The 19,259-nt window shown below is 37.9% G+C and overlaps 1 protein-coding gene across 3 annotated transcripts in view; it reads left to right on the top strand.

Moving 5' to 3' along the window:
- The first annotated feature begins 326 nt into the window (after positions 1 to 326).
- The window catches only part of lrrc4ca (leucine rich repeat containing 4C, genome duplicate a), a 69,880-nt gene continuing 50,947 nt past the window's right edge, over positions 327 to 19,259 (top strand). Inside the window, exon 1 of one of the 3 annotated variants that reach the window (XM_016668039.1) lies at positions 327 to 450. The gene's annotated coding sequence lies outside the window, so the exon portion shown is untranslated. Of the gene's footprint in view, positions 451 to 12,915; positions 14,507 to 19,259 lie in introns of those variants that run through there. The other 2 variants (XM_007545487.2, XM_016668038.1) reach the window with 2 other exon arrangements.

Raw genomic sequence — 19,259 nt, forward strand, 5'->3', positions numbered from 1 at the left:
GTGGGCTCTGTTGAGATAGTGAGTAGATCCCAGTTTCTATAAGTAGCTTACTTTTCAGAAAAGCTGTAAAGTAGCAAAACCTCTTCAACTGTGTGATATAAGTACATAAGAGTAACTACAAATTATTTTCAACTTAAGGTCATTTTTGTATTCCCATATTATTGAAGTTTATTGCTTCATTTAATTCGGCATTTAATTTGATTTAAATTGCAGAAAAAATTAAGTCTCAGAAAATTGTGCATGGACATTATAGTGAACTTAAAACATGTCATGTTGTTGTATACTTTTATTTATGGAATCATGTATCTCTTTTTCTCTCCAGATGCTTTATTGAGATATTTAAATCCCTTTCCTGGCATCCTGCAACACTACCATGCACTCCTCCTGTTGCCTTCGCCTCACGGGAGATCATTCATGCATCAGAAATGGAGGCTGCACTAGTAGACCCAGGTCAGAATATTTCAGAATTTTTGGTTTATGGATAATTTGTATTTTGGTGATATTTTTTTATTTTTGTTTTTTTCTGAATAAAAAAAATCAAAGTGTTGAGTGTACACATTTGTACATTTTGAATGACTGGGTGACCTGGCGAGTGCCACATAAATCCTCGGGCGCCAAAATGACTTACCCTGCCTGATTCACTTTGCTTCCTTCCATACCCGGTTTGTGCGGTTCCTGAATTTTGTAAGTTTTGCTTCTTACATTTCTCACTAATGCCGCTCATTGTTTGTGTGCACATCGATTTTGTCTTTTCACAACAAAACTCGACGGAATGCCGTTTTCCCTCTGTGTGTGAGCAGAACAAGCACATGCAATTATTATTTATTTGTTTTTGTTCCGTTTGCTTTTGCCGCTTGTGCATGCGGCGCTGCACGGGAGCATTTTGATGGGGTAATGTAGGCTGACGTAACACCTGTTACAACATGGGAAAAAATACATGTGCAATAGTCCAATGGAGTACCCTAAGCATTTCCCATCTCTTTGTGCTTTGTATTCTGAATGTAACATTCATATCAAGACTTTTCATGTAAGGGCTCACAGATCTGCAGTGTGAGCCCTAAAAAGGTGAGATGGCAAAAGAGAAACTACTGGAACGAGAAGGCAGCAGTTGCTAGGGATACCTTGTGTAATCTGCAGGTCACTAAAGGTTACCAAGAAGGCAGATAGTCAAACTTTGCAAGCACTTTGTGCTACTACAAATAAATAAGAAGACACAAAACATCACATGGCAATCCTTTTTGCACAGTGATCCTATGTATTCGAGCGACACAAAAACACAATAAAAAATGTTTTACTGTTTTTAAATAAATGATTTTTTTTTGCCTTAGAATTAAGTTATTTTCTTTTGCTTCCAAAGTATTTGCCCTCACTTTTCTCATTGAAGTGAATGTATGTGGTCACGAAGGTGTGCTGGTGTTTCTATTGTGTTCATTTATTGTTTAAATTTGTTTTATTAAGTTTGACAGTTTTAGTACCCGCTATTAAGGACTACTAAAAAACAAAGAGGTGTTGACATGTTATTCCCTCAGGCACCAGGAAGCACAAAGATTTTTTTTTTTTTTTAAATCAAACTGACAGATTTCATTTATTTGTCTCTTGCTGTGCTTTTACTGTTTACTTCCTTTCCTCAGTTTCAAACTTTTTTTTCTGGATCTTATCCAGTTGCCTGTTAAACTATGCACTGCATAGCTTTGTTGGAGAGGCGGTGCGAAATGGCAAAAAGTGGGATGTGTCCAGCTGACAACCTTTGCTAAATGTTTATCAGTTTGCTCCAGAAAATTCTTTCTACCCTGTCTCTTTCTAATTATGTAAGATCCGCAAGCTGTCATTTAGTGGAACTGATTTGTGCTATTAGTTACATAAAAGCCTCGGGCTCCTGAGGATCATGTCTGTGAAGTGTTTGCCCACAATGTGCTGTAATTGCTGCCTTGCAAACTTTTTTGTTACCCTTGAAGTAGTTGTTTGTTGTACAGGTTAAATACCTGTCACTATATGTTTTTGCAACAATTTTTACATGAAAGAATATGAGGAGAAGGTTGAAATGTCCAAAGTGGCAGGAATAGATGGAGGAGACAAAGAGAAGAAAGCAATGCATCGTGTCACTCAGCAATATAGCTATGCTTACCTATGGACGACAGAGAAAAGAGCAGTATGAATGAGATTAGATTTTAAATCAGAATGTAAAACAATGGTGCTTTTCAGAGAAATACAATGACAAGACATACTGTAATATCCACCTAAAGGGACTGCTGGTAACACTGATTGTTTGCTTAGCATTGTATATGTAGGTTATACTGTACTAGTCAGGAAGTGAATATTGTGCTCTCTAAACCGACGTTAGAAACAGGAAAAGTGGGCATAATTTGACTTTGACTAGGGCAAACATTTTGGTATCAAGTACCACAGTGCATCTTTAGAAGTCAAGATGACTCCATGCCTCATTTCGATTTTGTTTATATAATGCTAACTCACAATGGACCCTAAAGAATCTCCAGCCTGATGGGCATGCATTATACTGTATATGGTCAAATATTTCAGAATCCCGGCAAAATGGTCTTTTATTGATGTTATTATTTTCAGAGAAACTGATTTGAGTTTTATTAACTAATGCAAAATGAGCAGGAGAAAACACGTTCAGTGTTGTGTGAGTTTAGTTTTTATTTTTATTTTTAAAATAAATTAATAAAATAAATGAATGTAATTTTACTCCAATTTACTGAGATACTCCTTTGAATTATGCTCTGATATGTACACTGTGCAAAATTCACACAACATAATTCAATGTTCACATTAAAAATCTTTAAAAAAAAAAAGAGTGAAGGAAAATATATAGTAGTGTTTTTCAGTAGCAGATCATTTGTCATGAATGTTGCTCATCATTTTTTATTCTGCCTGAATATTAAATCCTATTTGACAAGAAATGTAGTTGATTTATGAATACAGACAAAAACATTAAAGACTAATGATGACCATTTAGCGAGATCAGAAGTGGTAAAGTAATTTCTGTCCGTCCGCCATTAAATACTTGTGCCACATCAGGCTTTCTATTCTATTACTCTTCCTGGTGATCTCTTTAAAGTAGCAGTGTCATTTAGGCCTGATGACAAACAGATCTTTGCAGCTCCATCTTTAACCGGTTATTGATTCTTCTTGTCTCTTGTTAAAGCGACTTCAAAACGACCTTTCCCTTTGAGAGAAATTATTAATGTAATTAGCACTGAAACTTGTATTGTTTAGTTTTTTTTTTTTTTTTTTTTCAAACTTTCAAGGTGATACCTTGCTTATGGAAACACAGCTTAGCCTAGAGACGGTATTATGCAATTTTCATGATCGCCCTTGGTAAATATTTTACATTTTGAGGCCAGAATAGATAGTTTAGATTTGCAAGCAAGACATTTAAATTCCCTCCAGGAAACTGTCACAGCTAAACAGAACGGCAAACCAAAAGTAGCTCTTAATATACAATTAAAAGTTGAAATATCTGCAAATAATGCAGCGAGGAGGAGTGGTAAGAAGGAGGAGACTGTCACAGAGCAGGGAGAGGTTGTCATTATCTCCTCCAGCAGCCTCAGCCTATAGCTACAGGTTATACCAGACTGGGAAAGGCCTCATGGACTAAAACTGGGGCCTTTTCCACAGGAGAGGGGTCTGGCGACTAAACAAACTGCCTCCAGTTCTACCTTTAGAAATCCTAGCAACCCTGCAGTCTGGGAGGCAAGTGCTCTGTTAGGAACATCTGGACCAATCAGATCTCTTGTGTATGATAGAGTTGATTATTAAGGTTTTATATGTTACTTCATGGCCTCATGTAAATTGTCTTTAATGGCTAAATACAGAACAAATCTGGATAAAAAGTTGGATCAGTGTAAATTGTAGATGTTCTGCTCAAGTTGAAATAATGTTATTAAATCCAGCTGGAGACCCAGCTAAGACCTACATAGGGGGGTAAATGTGTTAATATGTGCAGCATTGTGAGCCGAGGCCCCCTTGGTAGCCAAAATCAATTATGTGATGAGTCGCAGAAACTTTTGAGGTCTCTAAATCTGCTGTTACTGCAGAAATTTATGTTAGCAGACATAATAAGATATCCATACAGGAAGTTTGAAAGATTTCAACTCAAGTTAAAAATACTGCAAACTTTATGTATGCTGCATATTTATAAACCATTCAACATGTACAAGTCATGTTTTTATTATTCAGGTGGAAATGCATTGCTTTTTATTTGTTTGCTTTTTCTTTGGTTTTTGTTGTGTCTGTTTATTTGCCCTGTGGCAGGAAGCATGTAAATGAATGGCTCTCATGATCCCTCATGTGCCTGAGCAGAAACACAGCAACCCAGAGGATTAGAGACGGAGAGGATCTGCAGTCACATCCAGATGCTGCAAATCTGTCCTTGCCTCAAATGCGTAAAGGTACGGCATTGTCTGGAGCTCTGCTGCTTGTTTTGCTTCAGCAGAGACATAGCCAATGAGATAAACAAGCTGAACCGGAGGTTCCACCAAGTCTAAATCTGCTATGATACAGGATTACAAGGTTTATGTTATGCTTAGAGCTCTATCCTCTGATTGTCAGTCAAGATTTTCCAAGTAGCAAAGTAAGCCTTTAATGGCTGTGCATTAATCAAAAATTCTAGCTGGAATATGGGGGGTGTGAAAGATCTGCAGAATACTAATGATCACTCGCAATACACTGAAGTGTGGTGGAGTTCCTCAGACCGAACACTGTTGTTTTTGGTAGATAATAATGCAGTGTATGTTGTGTTTCCTTCAAAATAGCCCACAGTAACATTAATCCACAGACAATTCTTGTATACAGCATCAGAATTACAATGAGCTAAGATCTTAAGATCTTTATTTGTTTACGCTGAAGGTTCGTAATGCCAAGCATAATCCTTTGGGTTACGCATGTGTTGCAAAGGAAACATCGGACCTTAATTGTGCTGAAAATTTGCTACAGATGCATTAACACCACGTTCGTGTGTTGAGATTTATGACTTAAAAATGTCTAAATTCTTCTGAGGAAGATAAACAACTAATGGATTCAAGCTTAACTTCTCTGTGGCTCAGACTCCAGCAGAACTGTACCTCAGGTTCACAGTTTTTTGCTTTTTTTTTTTCATTATTCGCAGTAAATACTCTTGATAAATGTTTCCAATTGTTACATGGGAAATGGGGAGCCATTAAGCTGGTGCATACTTCATTTTCTCATTATCTGGTTTGTCGTCAAAAGGCAGAAATCTCTTTTCTGGTCCTTGCTGTTTTGGTTAGAGTTCAGTCCCTCAAATCTGAAACCATACAAACTCAAATACTAATCATATAAATTGGAACTAGCTTAGATGTTGTCTTGGATATTTACATTTTAAAACTGATTTGCATAGGTACATTAATCTCTCTGAAAGAGAATACAGGATTCTTTAATCGTGACTTAAAAATAAAAGATCAATGGACGATGATAAATTAAGTAAGTTGAAGGTTCAAAATGCTCTAAGTTACTATAAGCTATATCACTTGTACATAATTTCAAATTGTGTTTAACCATATTTATCATGATCCATAGCACACAGTTTGCCTTGCCTGATTTATTTGGTGCTGCTCTCTATCAAAATGTACAGAGCAGCACATTTCAGCTGCTTTACATCATCTTTGCATCACTGACTTCTGACACTGAAACCACAAAAGGTTTTGCATACAAGGCTAAAAGAAATGTGTAATTTCTTAATGCATAACTGTGTGTGTAATGTCTGAAAGTATGTCAGATCAGCTGGCCTTTGGCAAACAGTATGTTTGCCAATACGTTGAGCAGTAATTCACCCTCTATTGCTGCAGCTTTCGCCTAAATTGTAAATTAGATTTCGATTAACCTTTTAGCCACAGTGTTATACTCTGGGGTTTCTCATGTATGATGATTTTTTAGTAATTCTAAAATGCTTTTTTTTTTATAAAAAAAAAAAAAAAAAAAGAAAGAAAAGAAAAGCTTTGACGTACCAGCCTGTTGCCCAATGAGTACTAAACACAGGGACTAGCCCTTACTGCAGGAGGATGCTGGAGTACTCAGTGAGAAGAACCAATGCATGCACAATGTTAAAAAGCAAACTCCATGCAGTAAGGCTTCGGCTGAGATTGGAACCCAGTACCATCTTGCTGCTAGGCAACAGCGCTAAAAACCACACCGCCGTGCAGTCCATGTTGGACTGGGACCAAACTGTGGGCTTCTTTGCCGCTGGACCAACCTAATGCCTCTTGGAATAATACAGCTAAGAATAATGGAAAAGGTCCCTGCATCTGTTTCATAGGGTGCATTTGTATTGTACAGCTAGAGCTGCAATTGTTGGACCAGCATAAGATGGACAAACACTAAAGCCTTTGCCTAGCATGTTTTTTTTTTAATCAGTAATGGTTATGGGGTTTATGATTATCTTGCATCACTAATCTGACTACAGTGCAGCTGTTAGATTAGTCAGATTTTTTTAGTCGTCTCTAAAACATCTGGCCTATGTGCCGGAGTGGAAGGTAGAAAGTCATCATTAAAGGAAAGTTAAGTTGAAACTGTTAAGAACTCATACACGAAACATGAGGAATATGTGGAAGAAGGTGTGTTGTGAAACTAACATTGTACGTCAGCCTGAAAACCAAATGGGAAAAAAAAAATGTTTAAGGTGTATTAATCCTTTTGTAAGGCATTCTGTGAATATGTAAAGAGAAGAAAAATGGATATAAGGAGTAGCAATAAAAGAAATTGAAAAGTAAAACAAATAAAACATTTACAGGCCTTTTGTGGCATTGCCTTGCACCTTACCTCCCACTCACCTCATCACATTGTTTTAATGCCACTGAACCCTGTAGGATATCAGTTGTGAAGTCTCATACCCTCCAAAAAACATCATGAATAATGAATGGTGGTTCTTAAAATAAAGAACACACATTATTAATGTATTCAGAGAGCCTCCTTTTGAAGTGGGACAGCTGTGGATGTCACAGCAGAACCTTCTTACTCCATGTCTGAGCGGCAGGAAATGTGAAGCCCATTTTAGAAAGGGAAGAGTCGGAATTTGAGCAACAAAATCCGAGTTTGCACATCTATAAATGTCTCAATAGTTTATAGTTCATGTAGGTTCTGTGTTGCAAACACAGAACTTTGTAAAACAAAAATCAGGTTCTCCTTTGTTCTCATGTTCTTTACTCCCTATTCCTGAATAATCTGAGTGCATCTCAATGTTTGGCCACTCTTCCTCATACCCTGAGCAGTGAGGTCTTTTTGAGTGACTGGGGTCCTACTATAGTGCACACCAGAAGCATCTTCACTCATTCACATAAATATGACAACACGATGCTCATGGAAAAGAAAAATTATGGGTGTGTTATGTGGTCACTGAATGGTCCCTTGCTGTGTTTTTCTTCTGCATTTTCAGAAAAAAAAAAAAAAAAACTTTGAAAACAAAAATATATAAAAAATAACTGAACAACAAAATGAACAAACATCCATGCCACATCTGTAAATCACATTGATCTCTAGCTGTTGTCCTTTTTGCATGAGAATGCTTAAACATGTAATATATACTGGAGCACTGATCTAAGTAAGGTCTTTTACTTGCCCTTGCTGCTCCAGGAATATCTTGCTCCCAGGAGTCTTATACGAGTCTTGGCCTTTCAGGGAACAAGGTCATAGTTTTAACAATGGCAGCCCAACACTTTTCAATCACTCTCCAAGGACAGAGTGATCTTTACTGAGGTGTTTCAATTGTGCTCAAGAGTAGTGCTTACATCTGTACAGCAGAAAAATAAATAACAAACAGAAGTATTTGGACCCTCTTTTTTTTGTTGCCCTTCAGACTCAACTGTGCTTAGCAGTAGTATTCATATCTGTTAAACATATACATTTTCTCATGGTGCCGTCACAGCCTTCAATTTATTTTATTTGAAATTCATGTGATAGATCAACACAAAACAGTACATAGTTGTGAAGCTGGAAAAACAATATCACAAAGCGTCTTTACAAAGAAAAATGTAAAAATAAATGTAGTGCGCATCTATAATCAGCCCATCTTTCACACCTGTGAGTATTTTAAGGTGTCTCTGCCACCTTTACACATCCAGAAAAATTTTTTTAGCCAATTTTTCTTTGGAAAATAAAGCTAAATCAGGGTGAATGGAGTCAAATTACAACATAAAAATACCATTTGTGGGCCGTGGAATGATTAGCTGGATTTCAAGAATGTTACGATGTTGGCCTGCCGGCATATGCAGTTGACACAGATGGACACTTGTTTTTATGTTTTAGTGTGAGATTTCTACTGATAATTTTAAGTTTTATCAAGCCAGTATTTGCTTTTGACAAGCTACTTTTTTTTTTTAGCTTTCATTTTAATTTAAATTAGTAATATCCAGTAACTTTCTTGTGGACCTGGGCCCACACATTGATGTCAAAGGAAAGGCTGACCTATACCCCACTCTTCTTGCAGAGAGAAAAACTTCTGTAGAAAACATTCATCCTCATAAAATGTATCACTTTCTTTTAATAAGGCAAATGTGCAAGCTCCCATTTTTATGTTTAAGATTTGTAGTAATAAATGGACCCCTTTTCTATGACAAAAAGACTCATTTTTTGTTAGAATGGTATAGATTTAGTTTACACCTCTGAAAGTGAGAAAAAATAGCTATGTTTAAGGAGTACCATCCTTCCAGAAGGTGAAGTCTGGCATCTTTTGCAGCTTCCAACATGTTTTCTTGGTCCTTTGTTTAGCACCATTCATCGTCCCATCACATCAGACCAATTTTTCCTTTCCAAACAATTCACCCAGCATTTTGCTCCCTCAACAACACATGATTTGTTTTTTTTTTCTTATTTGCCAGGAAGTTTATTTCATCTGACCCCCCCATCTCTGAATTCTGCATGTCTGTTGTGTTCCCTGTGTGGCTTGTTCCAAACTGCAAACAGGACTTCTCATTGATTCGGCAGTAGCCGTCTTCTTGCCACTGACCCATAAATCGTGGCTTTCTGGGATGCATGACTAATAGTTACCTTGTCAACAGATTATCTGAAGCTTCTAGAGTTACAATGGGTCTCTTAGATGCCTCTTTGATTAAAGCTGTGCTTAGGTGGATGTCCATGTCTTGGTATTTCTGCAATTGAACCCATTATGTTCATAATGCTGTTTGTTGACTAATGTTCAGCCATTGGGGCCATTAGAAAAGCTGTAATTAAATTACTCATATCTAAGTAACACTAAAAGAAATAGTTTCATGTATCCTAATGTACAAGTATCAGTTAAAGGGAAGTGAATACTCTCCCTGTCCCATGAACAAGGACTAAAAAAAAAAAAAAAAGTAGCTGCATAACCGACTGAAATGACAGAGCATTCCACCTACCAACAGAGTTTGAATTAGGCTTAACAGATGCTGGAGGGAAGTCCAGACAGAGGCTCTCTTTAGCTAATGTTGGTGGATCACAAGGTATTCCCTGACAAAAATGGAACGCATCTGAAATAAAATTCGTACCTACCCTTTAAGAAGACACAAAGCACAGAGTACCTTTTGTCTTCTGACTGGTTAATAATAAATTTGACAACAATCTTCCTGTTTAATGTCATGTTTTTCCTAAATGCCAAAACAGTGTGAGAAGGAAGTCTTCAGATTTTATTTCTTTAAATTCAGATGTTTACATACACCAGGGTTGGGCAGTCAAGAATAGGAACCCCATGGTCATCGAAGCAGCTCTTAGTACCTTTGACAATGTGCTCCAGGTGCCAAGTCCTGCTCTATACAGCTCATCCCCAGAGGGAAACAAAAAGTGCTCTACAATTTCCTGGTAGATGATGAATGCATTGACTGTCAGAAAACACAGTGGATCAACACCAGCAGATGACGTGGTACCCCAAGCCGTCAGTGAATGTGGAAACTTGTCACTGGACTTCAAGCAATGTGGATTCTGTGCCTCTCCACTCTTCCTCCAGGCTCTGGGACCTTGATTTCCAAATGAAATGCAGAATTCACTTTCATCTAACAAAACTTTAAACTTTCGAGCAACAATTCTTTTCTCTTTAGCCCAAATAAGATGGTTCTGACATTGTCTCTGGTTCAGGAGTGGCTCGGCACGGGGAATGTGACATTTGTACCACATGTGCAATTTTTGTCTGTGTGTGTTGGCTGTTCTGAAATGCATTTAAATCCTCTCTGAGGTTTTCACTGTGGTTAGTGCACCCAATTGTGTCAAAATGTCTTCCTTCCACTCAATTTTCTGTTAATATGCTTGTATATAGAACTTTGTGAACAACCAGCCTTTTCAACAATGACCTTTTATGGTTTACCTTACTTGTGAAGGATGTCAGTGACTGTCTTCTGGACATCTGTAAAATCAGCAGTCTTCCTCCTAATTGTGTAGCCTACAGACCCATAGTGAGGGACCATTTAAAATGTCAGTAAACCTTTGCAGGTGTTTTGAGTTAATCAGCTGATTAGGATGAGACACTGTGACATTCTATTAATGACCTTTTTCACAGTATTTTAAGTTTTTGAGACATTAAATTTAGCGTTTTTGTTTTACCTGTAACCTATAATCATCAAAATTACAAGAAACAATTATCGTGATATGTCACTCTATTCGTGATTGTTCAATATGACATTTAAGCATCACTTTCAGAGATGATTGGCAATAAGTATTTTGCTTTTCTGTTTTTTTTTATATTTTTATTTATTTTTATTTTTTTATATTTAAAAAGTTGGTGTCCTTTTTTTTTATTGCAATGCATGAAAATATCTGGTTTCAAATATGGAGAGATTTGTGTCAGGAAGGGCAAATATAACCCAAATCAGATATTCAAATCAATAGAGACACATAATTTGCAGTGACGACCCTTGAAGAGAAGAGCAGAATAAGGAGAAGAAGATAGATCCTTCAGCAGGTTCTGGGCCTGCCCTGAGGTCTTTTCCCAGTGTGACATACTTGAACACATTCCAAAAAGGGGGAATGTGGTTCAGAGGCCAGAACCACCTCAACTCACTCCTCCACCTGATTCGGAGCAGCAGCTCCACTTGTATTTTCTAAGGCAAGAATAACTAACTTGCCTGATGAATTTCATAATAAAAAAAAAAAAAAACTTTTATACAAGTGAGGATTTTGTCCTCCAGTTACACTGCAGGCCATAAGTCTATTCTGGCCTGCAGTAACGCTTTTAGACTACTTCATTATATTTAGTAGGGTTGTCAAAGTTCATCACTTTTAACTTCCAAAGCAATGACTCAAAAAGCTTTTAAAAAATATTATTCTAAAATATCATACTCATCATACTGACCCATGACAAGTATTTGCAGGTTTGACAGAAGTCTTCTCTCCTTGTCTCTCTGACTGACCCTTTCCATGTGTCCAGGATCTTGTTCTTTCAGTCATGAGTCAAATCCCAAATGCATAGCTGAGGGTCAGGATGCAGAATTGCCAGTTTATTGAAATCTTTACGTTTTGACACTGCTCTTTCTTCAGCACAACAGACTGGAGCAGTGGCCACATTACTGTCGACAAGACCCCGTTCCGTCTGTCAATCTCCTGCTCTGTCTTGATCATTGGTAATGATCAAGACACTTGAACTTCTCTGTGAGGCAGAGATTAACCTCTCTGGTAATGACGTTCTTGGTTGAGAATCAGAACCTCGGATTAAGAGGATCTGACTGTCATCCCAGCCCCTTAACACTTGGCTGTGAGCTGCTGTTGTGCTTGCTGAAGATCATAGCTTTAAGATGCCAAACAAGCTAAGTCGTCTGCAAAAATAATAATAATAATAATAAAAAAACAAAAAAACCCACTGAGTTTCTCAAACCACTCACATTGAAATAAAACCTTTAAATCAAATGTATTAGGCTAGAAAGATCAACAGGACAATAGAACAGAAGAGCCAGATGCTAATGTCTCTTAAGATGCGTTTGAAGTTAAGGACAAATATGAACCAAGACAAAGTAAAACAAATAAATAAAATAAAATTAAAAAATATATATACCTCCTCAAATTGGAAAGCAGACGGTTGGTACTCATTACTACGGTATGCCCACAACACAGACAGGCAGGTCAACAGTTATGAAGACAGATGAATGATGCAACACCTACAGCACTGAGGGAAAGGAGATCAGATGTTGACAACTAGATGGACACATCCTAGGCATTCAAGTGTTTTCTCACATCTCGCTAGCGTGTTTTATTTGAGCACGTGCACTTCGAACGACTCAACTCGGCCTATATGTGGAAAACATTCCTCCACGTTTGTAGCCTCTCTATATACGTTGCAGAATGTTACTGAGTTTAGCATAATATTTGCAGTGCAGCAGGCGGCCTAAGATAAACGCTTCACAAGCAATAATCTTTCTGAAGACCTGAAGTCTCTGGTGTCACCCACCGTGCTAAAAATCTGCACCGTGTGGACCTATTTCATAATTCATAACACTCTGCCAGCATTTATAAATAGGGTCTAAAGTGCTGAAGCCTGAGAGAGATTATAACTCATATTAATCTGTTTTCTGGATTGTCACACTTCTCTCTGTATGTGTGCGCCGGCACTTTACATCTATTTCCACGTTTGCATGCATGAAGATACTTCAAGCTCAGGTCTCCTGTTGTGCCTGACAGAGTTCATGAAATACAAACGCAAACGTGTATGTAAACACAATCTATAGTGTGTCATGGGAGAGCGGTCCTATGCGGCAAGTCAACCCGAACAGGGCTATCGCGTTATCACCCAGGAGAGAAGGAGTCGGTAGGTGGCAGTCATGTCCTATTTCCAAGATCCACATGGGAGGACACTCTTTTTCCTTTTTCTCCTCTCATTCTCTCTATCTGTCTGTGTCGTTTGCTCGACGACTTTTATTCCGACATGCTCACATGCACAAAAAAAAAAAAACAGTTTTGTTTTCCCCCCCTTTTTTTTCTTTTTTTTTTCTTTTTTTTTTCTAAATTGACCGATTAATGAGAGATAAAGCAACAGGTAAATAAGAAAATATCAAAGGAGCACTAAGCGTGGTACTTAAAAGGCTTTTAATTTTTTTTTTTTTTTTAGTTCAGGGCTGCATGCAGACTGTAAAAGAAGGAGGGCAATTTTCCCTGGCATCGCTGCCTCGGTCTTGCGGGTGAGCCACCTGCAGTCAGTGGCGGAGCATACCCGGTTGAAGTTGGAGGAACAGCCTGTCAGTGGGAGGTAACCTTACACGATGCCCCTTATCAATTCACTGTCTGTCGGGGTTTTATTTATACAGCTATATAAAAAGGCTGAGCGGCTCGGGGCACTTTGAAAGCGACCGATGGATGCAGCGTGCCTGTGCGTAATGGAGCCATCTAATTAAAGCCGACTAATACACTCCGCGGTCCAGCGAAGGGGAGGATAGCTGGACAATCGACGTCTTGTGGAAACGCACTCCAAAGAAAAAAAAAAAAATATTCTGTCACATCAAAAGGAGGCTTCATGAGGAAAATTCACGGAGCGGAGGGAGGGTGCAGGAGACATGAATGCTTTCAGTGAACTGTGACTCCCCTCCAGACTGGGTGCGGAAAACGTGCAGGAATTGAGCTTTTTTTTTTTTTTTTTTTTTCCTCCCTCAGCTCTTTCAGACTTAAAAGCTGCTGCTAGAGGATCCAAGTGAAGACACCTCCCAGGATTTTCATTTGCTGCGTTTCTTCTTAAAGTGTGTTATTTTACAAATGAAGAGCGAAGAGAGAGATTGCTCTTTTAAATACCCAACTTCTTCACTTAATTTGCAGGATAACCACACACAGGGGTAAAACTGCAGGGCTGCTTTCATCGGCGAGGGGAAACAGATGTAAGCACCCCCCCTAAAAAAAAAAAAAAGTCTACGGTGGCTAATGCGCTAAAAAAAATCAATCAGGCTTGATGACTGACAAATATTCTTATGGGGACTTGATAAAAAGTTATATTTGAAGCGTAAGCGAGCGGGACGTTGAAGCAACCCCACCTCTGCCTCTCTAAGGAGGAAAAAAGCTCTGTCTTAGTGTCTAAATGACGAGCTTTCCAGGATATAGCTTTGATGTGCCTGGGCATTGACCAACACGAGCTGATGGGTTTGGAAAGGTCAGTTTTTAAGCTCTGAGAAAAGACAAAAGGAGGCTTGGATTCATTTAACTCCTTTTTTTTCCCTGAAAATTTGGGAGCACATCACCTTCTGGTCGGGGAGACTAGTTTCAACAATCGCACTTGTCGGGTGCCTTGGTTGTGATTTGCGTCTTGGATCAAGAGGAAATATCCATTTGATTTGCGGGGTATAATCACTGTGAGACTTTAGCAGCACGCCGTCCGGACTAATGTGTGGATTACATACCACTTGTTTTTCATTTTTCTTTTTTAAAAATTAGGAACACAATGTCTTTGACAAGAAGACGACAACACGGAATTTTGTAAACGCGCCTGAGAATTGCGGAATTTTTCTATGCAGTTCTTTTTTGGGGAGGGTGAGAGAGTGAGAGACGGACCGTTAACCGACTCAAGCAAGACACATCTCCCAGACCTCTTCGTGGAAAAGTAAGTTTTTTTTTTTGGTCGTTAAATATGCTCTGGGGTTGTTCTATGCCTTCTTTACCATGTCTTGCTTCTTGCAACCGTCTTTAATGTTTCTAGAGCTGCAGGGATATGGGCTCGTTATTACCTGGGTTCTATACCCCATTCAGTGATGCTGCATTCTCAAAGTAAAAGATGTTTAATAACCTGCTCCTTCGACAAGATAGTAGAAAGATACGCACGTTCGCACAGGTCTGCTTTGGCGTCACCGCGCGCCCTTGACTTGAGTGAGCGAATGCGCGACAAATATATGTATTATTATTATTTTTTTATTATTATCAAATGACAATAGTTTCCCATTTATGATAATATGACGCCTGTTTGTTTGGAGCAACAATAAAGAGGACAAGTCAGGTTTTGCTTAACGCAAATGTGACACCTGTCCTCCCCTCTGCAGGTATCAGTGCAGTCCATATACCTGTTTTTGCGCTCAACCTATTCAACAACTGAAAATCTGACATATTAGCACGTGTGCATCTGATCTTGAATAATATTGACCTACATGGTTTAACATACAAGTAATATTACAGAAAAGCTGTTGATGAAACTGGAAATTCTTGCTCACTCCTGGATCTTTGAATAATCAAACCACAAGTCCACCCCCCCCCCTGCCCCCCTCCACTTTTACTTGGTGTGGCTTACACAAAAGGCGCTTTTTCACTTCTCTGTGGTAGGCTGGGAGGGAGCTGTCCCTCTACGTGGTGCTGAAATTAAGAAGAAAAAAATCCACTGTCTTCATTCTGGTCCTTCCCAGATGGAGTAATATAGAGAGGTACGCTAGACGGCTTGCTAGAAGTCTGTTTTGAGCTCCACCGCAATATGCCACAAAGCAACAGTTACCACTTTGTGAATGTGTGTTTAAAGTTTGATGAAAACCAAAGAGCGTGAGATATTTCAAATTACAAGACATGCTTTTATAATAAGTCTCGTCTTCTAATAAGGACTGATATCCAGTGAAGTCAGTCGTGGGTTCTGCACCTCTGAGGCTTTTTCGTAAAAGTTCACAGGGACAGAAAAGTCACTAATATTGTGGGGCTTGTTCTCCAAAAGCAGTAAGAGAACGTCATGATTTTTATTTCGCATGTTGCTGTGGCTGTACTTGAAATTTAGAGCTAGGAAAAAAGAAGAAAATAAATATCTACGTTTCTCCTTTTCTGACTTGACTAAGACAGTCAAGTTAGAAGTGACTAACTTGACTATATAAATTGTCATTTCTAACCTAAACATATGATTCTCGTATCATTTGAAGGTTTGAAGATTTTCAGAAAGGGCCACTGTTACAAATTAAATAATTGTTGCAATGCAGCTTGCTCTTTCCACTTTAACACTGATGCATTAAAAAATGCTATGAATATAAAAATATAGGACTGTCCACAATGAGTGTAGTGTCTGTGTTTTTACCCTGATCCCCCTGAGGATAAAGTTTTCAATGAAGATGGGTGGTCACTCTTCAGTCAAAGAATACATATCATATATAACCTGTGAATGTGAGAAACATGGCATGCATTTTTCACCTCACTGAAACAAGAAAAAAAAAAAAAAACTTTCTAATGATGGAGTGACATTACTTTTAAGAAACACATTTCAATGCCGATTTTATGTTTTTTTTGCCCTGTCATATGCTTTAGTATGATAAATCTCCCTATATATTCCCAGGATTGCAGTTGTATATATTGGCAACTGGTGCAAAGTGATTCATGGAAATAATCAGAACGACTGTTCCTCCTCCCCATTCAACACTGCTCAAACCTTTTCCTTGCAATAGACATATTTATTTATTTATTTTAAGATATGGATGGTGCTTGCGGTTTCAGAATGCCATATGATTTAATAAGGGCATGGCAAGATAAATATTTCTAACCGACATAAACAAAAAAAAAAGCTTATTGGTTTTGAGCTAGTTTAAATTAGAGTCTGTTTATTTCACTGTGTCAAACCAAGAACAGCTGTATCCCCTGTGTGTCCCCATTAGTCCGTCTAAACAGTGGGGAATAGCCTTAGAGCAGGTGCAGCAAAGAGACCAAGTGGGACTTCCTGCTGCTCGCACAAAGCCAGTCTTCAACTAATAATGTAGTCACCAAAGACATCTGTTATGTGCCCTATTTCTTTTGCCATTGTTGTCTTGACTTATCTATTGAAAATCTTTCTGGGCAGCTATGTCAGAAAATAAATGAACTTGTCAGCTGGAAAAGGGCACAACTGCAATGAGGTGCCAGGGTCTTGTGAAGCGACAAGCTGTATACCCATGTTTCATTCCCAAAATCCCTTTGTCATCTTTTTCCACCCTTTTTCAGCCCGGGATTCACTTCAGATCAGGGCCAGGACTGTGTGCCATATAATAAACTGTTCATTTCTAAAATCGGATTAATCTCTGTAAAGCTCAGCTTAGGACACCATTAGCATTCATTTCTTTTGCTGCCGGAGACTTGTATCAATAATGGAGCTACCCGTACATTTTTCATCTTCTCTGGGTATAGACTATCTCAGGGGGTTTCATTCATTGGGAAAAAAGGGGAGCTGTTGAAGTGATCTCTTATCTTCGTCCTTGCCTTCTTTAATAGAGCTCTGTGATGTTGGAGGTCTAAAGTGGTAGGCCAGAGAAGACGTAGTCCTAATGAGGACCGGGAAATGAATTTTTATATGGAAATAATGCTTACAAAAATGGTTAAATTGAGAATTTTTGCCCATAATTTGAGGTTGATTTAGACGTCCAATTATTTCAAGCAATTCTTACAGGAATCTTTATATGTGCAATATCACAGTCACAAAAGAATATGTTTAATGCAAGTGATACTAAGGATGTCATGCACTAAAACTATGCTTAGCAATATTTGCTTTAGGATACCTGGACTTTCGTCGTACCTTCTGGCCAATAACTTTTAGAGATCTTAATCATCAAGGTCAAAAACCTCAACGAGAGTAGTGGCATATAGCAGTGTAAAGAAAAAGCGTGATGAGAAAAATATGGGTAAATTATAATGTGCATCTGATATTTTTAAAATATTCCATAATATCATGACAGTCCTCCTAATATCGTACAGCTGAAGGAGCACTAAATGGAGTTTGTTCAATAGTTCAGTTTTTTTTTTTTTATTAATTTCACTGTTTAATACACATTTCTGCAATAACCCTCAGATTACAGGTTATATGCTTGTGACTGAGACATTCATTCTATTGTTTGGTTGTGTTTATAAGGACTTTACGTTTCAGTTTTCTACCTAGCATTTTAATCCAATCTTGCAAAGAAGCTTCACAGAGCTAAATTAATTGTTTAAAATTTTTTTGTCTTATAAAAACAGAGTGCCTTGCATAGGTATTTACAGCTCCCTGCCATCCATCCTTTATCTAACTCACTTATCCTTGCAGAATCATGTGTCGTGTGAGAACTGTAAATCAAAATGTGTTTTTTTCAGAATTTTATGACTAACATAAAATGCTGCATAAATGTTTAGTAGCAGAAAAATTATGAATAGTTTTGAAACTGTGTGGCATGCATTTGCAATCAGCTTCCCTAGGTCAGTACTTTTTTTTTTTTTTTCTCTCAAATTACTGCAGACATTTTTTCAGAGAATGCCTCTACCATTTTTGCACATCCGTCATCTGACAGTCACATTTGTCTCAAACTTAGTCTAATTAAATGGATAGCATCTATGAACAGCCATTTGCAAATCGTACCACAGATTCTCAATTGAATTTAGGTCAGGAGTTTGACTGAGCCATTGTAACACATGTTTATGCTTTGATCTAAGCCATTGTTCCATTGTACCTCTTTGATCGTGGTTGTTCTGTGGAAAACTAATCCGTCACCTCAGTTTCAAATATTTCACAGTCTGTGAAATGTTGTCTTACAGAATTGTGTTGTGTTTAGCTCCTTCTATCAACGTTCTTCATCTTTTTTGTTCTTGCTGAAGACAAGGATTCTCAGAGCATGATATACCACCATGTTTTACCACAAGGATTGTGCTTGTATTGTAATACGCGGTTCTATTTTATTTTATTTTATTTTTCCAGGTATAGGCTTTTGCATGTATTCCACTATTTGAATTTTGGTTTCATCAAACCAGTGCTATAGTTGCTCAAATGATGGATAGGAAAGCACTCTGTGGGATGGTCAAATCTTGGGGCATTGTTTTATAATCAAACCCTTAAAATTCTCCACACCCTTATCCCTTATCTGTTTGGTATTTTCTATTGTTTTCATGTTAGTTCTTGTTGACTGGTGTGCTGAGGCCTTCACAGAACTGCATTATTTATACTGAGATTAAATTATATTACAAATATACTCAAAGCCTAACTAATTGACATTTAAAGACGAGACGTGTCCTTACATTGCGTCATGGAACAACACTGTAAAAGGGGCGGACACAAATATTTTATTTGCAAAGATTTTTTTTTGCAATAGTTTCAATTTTTTTACTTGATTCTGCACTAGTCTGTCTTTATCTATCCAGTAATATGTGACAGAGACAAAAGGAAACAGTCCAAAGGCTACAAATACTTTTGCTCAACAAGAAGTGAGAGCTCTGCTTCTGACAGTCGCCTCTTTTGGATTTGTGACAAAAACAGCATCTATCACTTCAGGTGATTATCTGAATAGAACAGTCTGATCAAATTCAACAGTTTGTCTTTGTTTTGCCGATGTTGTAAACAACTGCATCCTCATGAAATCCTAACTCAGGAAAAAAATAAAAAATAAATAAAATATATATATATATAT

The sequence above is a fragment of the Poecilia formosa genome, unplaced genomic scaffold, assembly GCF_000485575.1.
Source record: "Poecilia formosa unplaced genomic scaffold, Poecilia_formosa-5.1.2 Scaffold13, whole genome shotgun sequence".
Lineage (NCBI taxonomy): Eukaryota > Metazoa > Chordata > Actinopteri > Cyprinodontiformes > Poeciliidae > Poecilia > Poecilia formosa.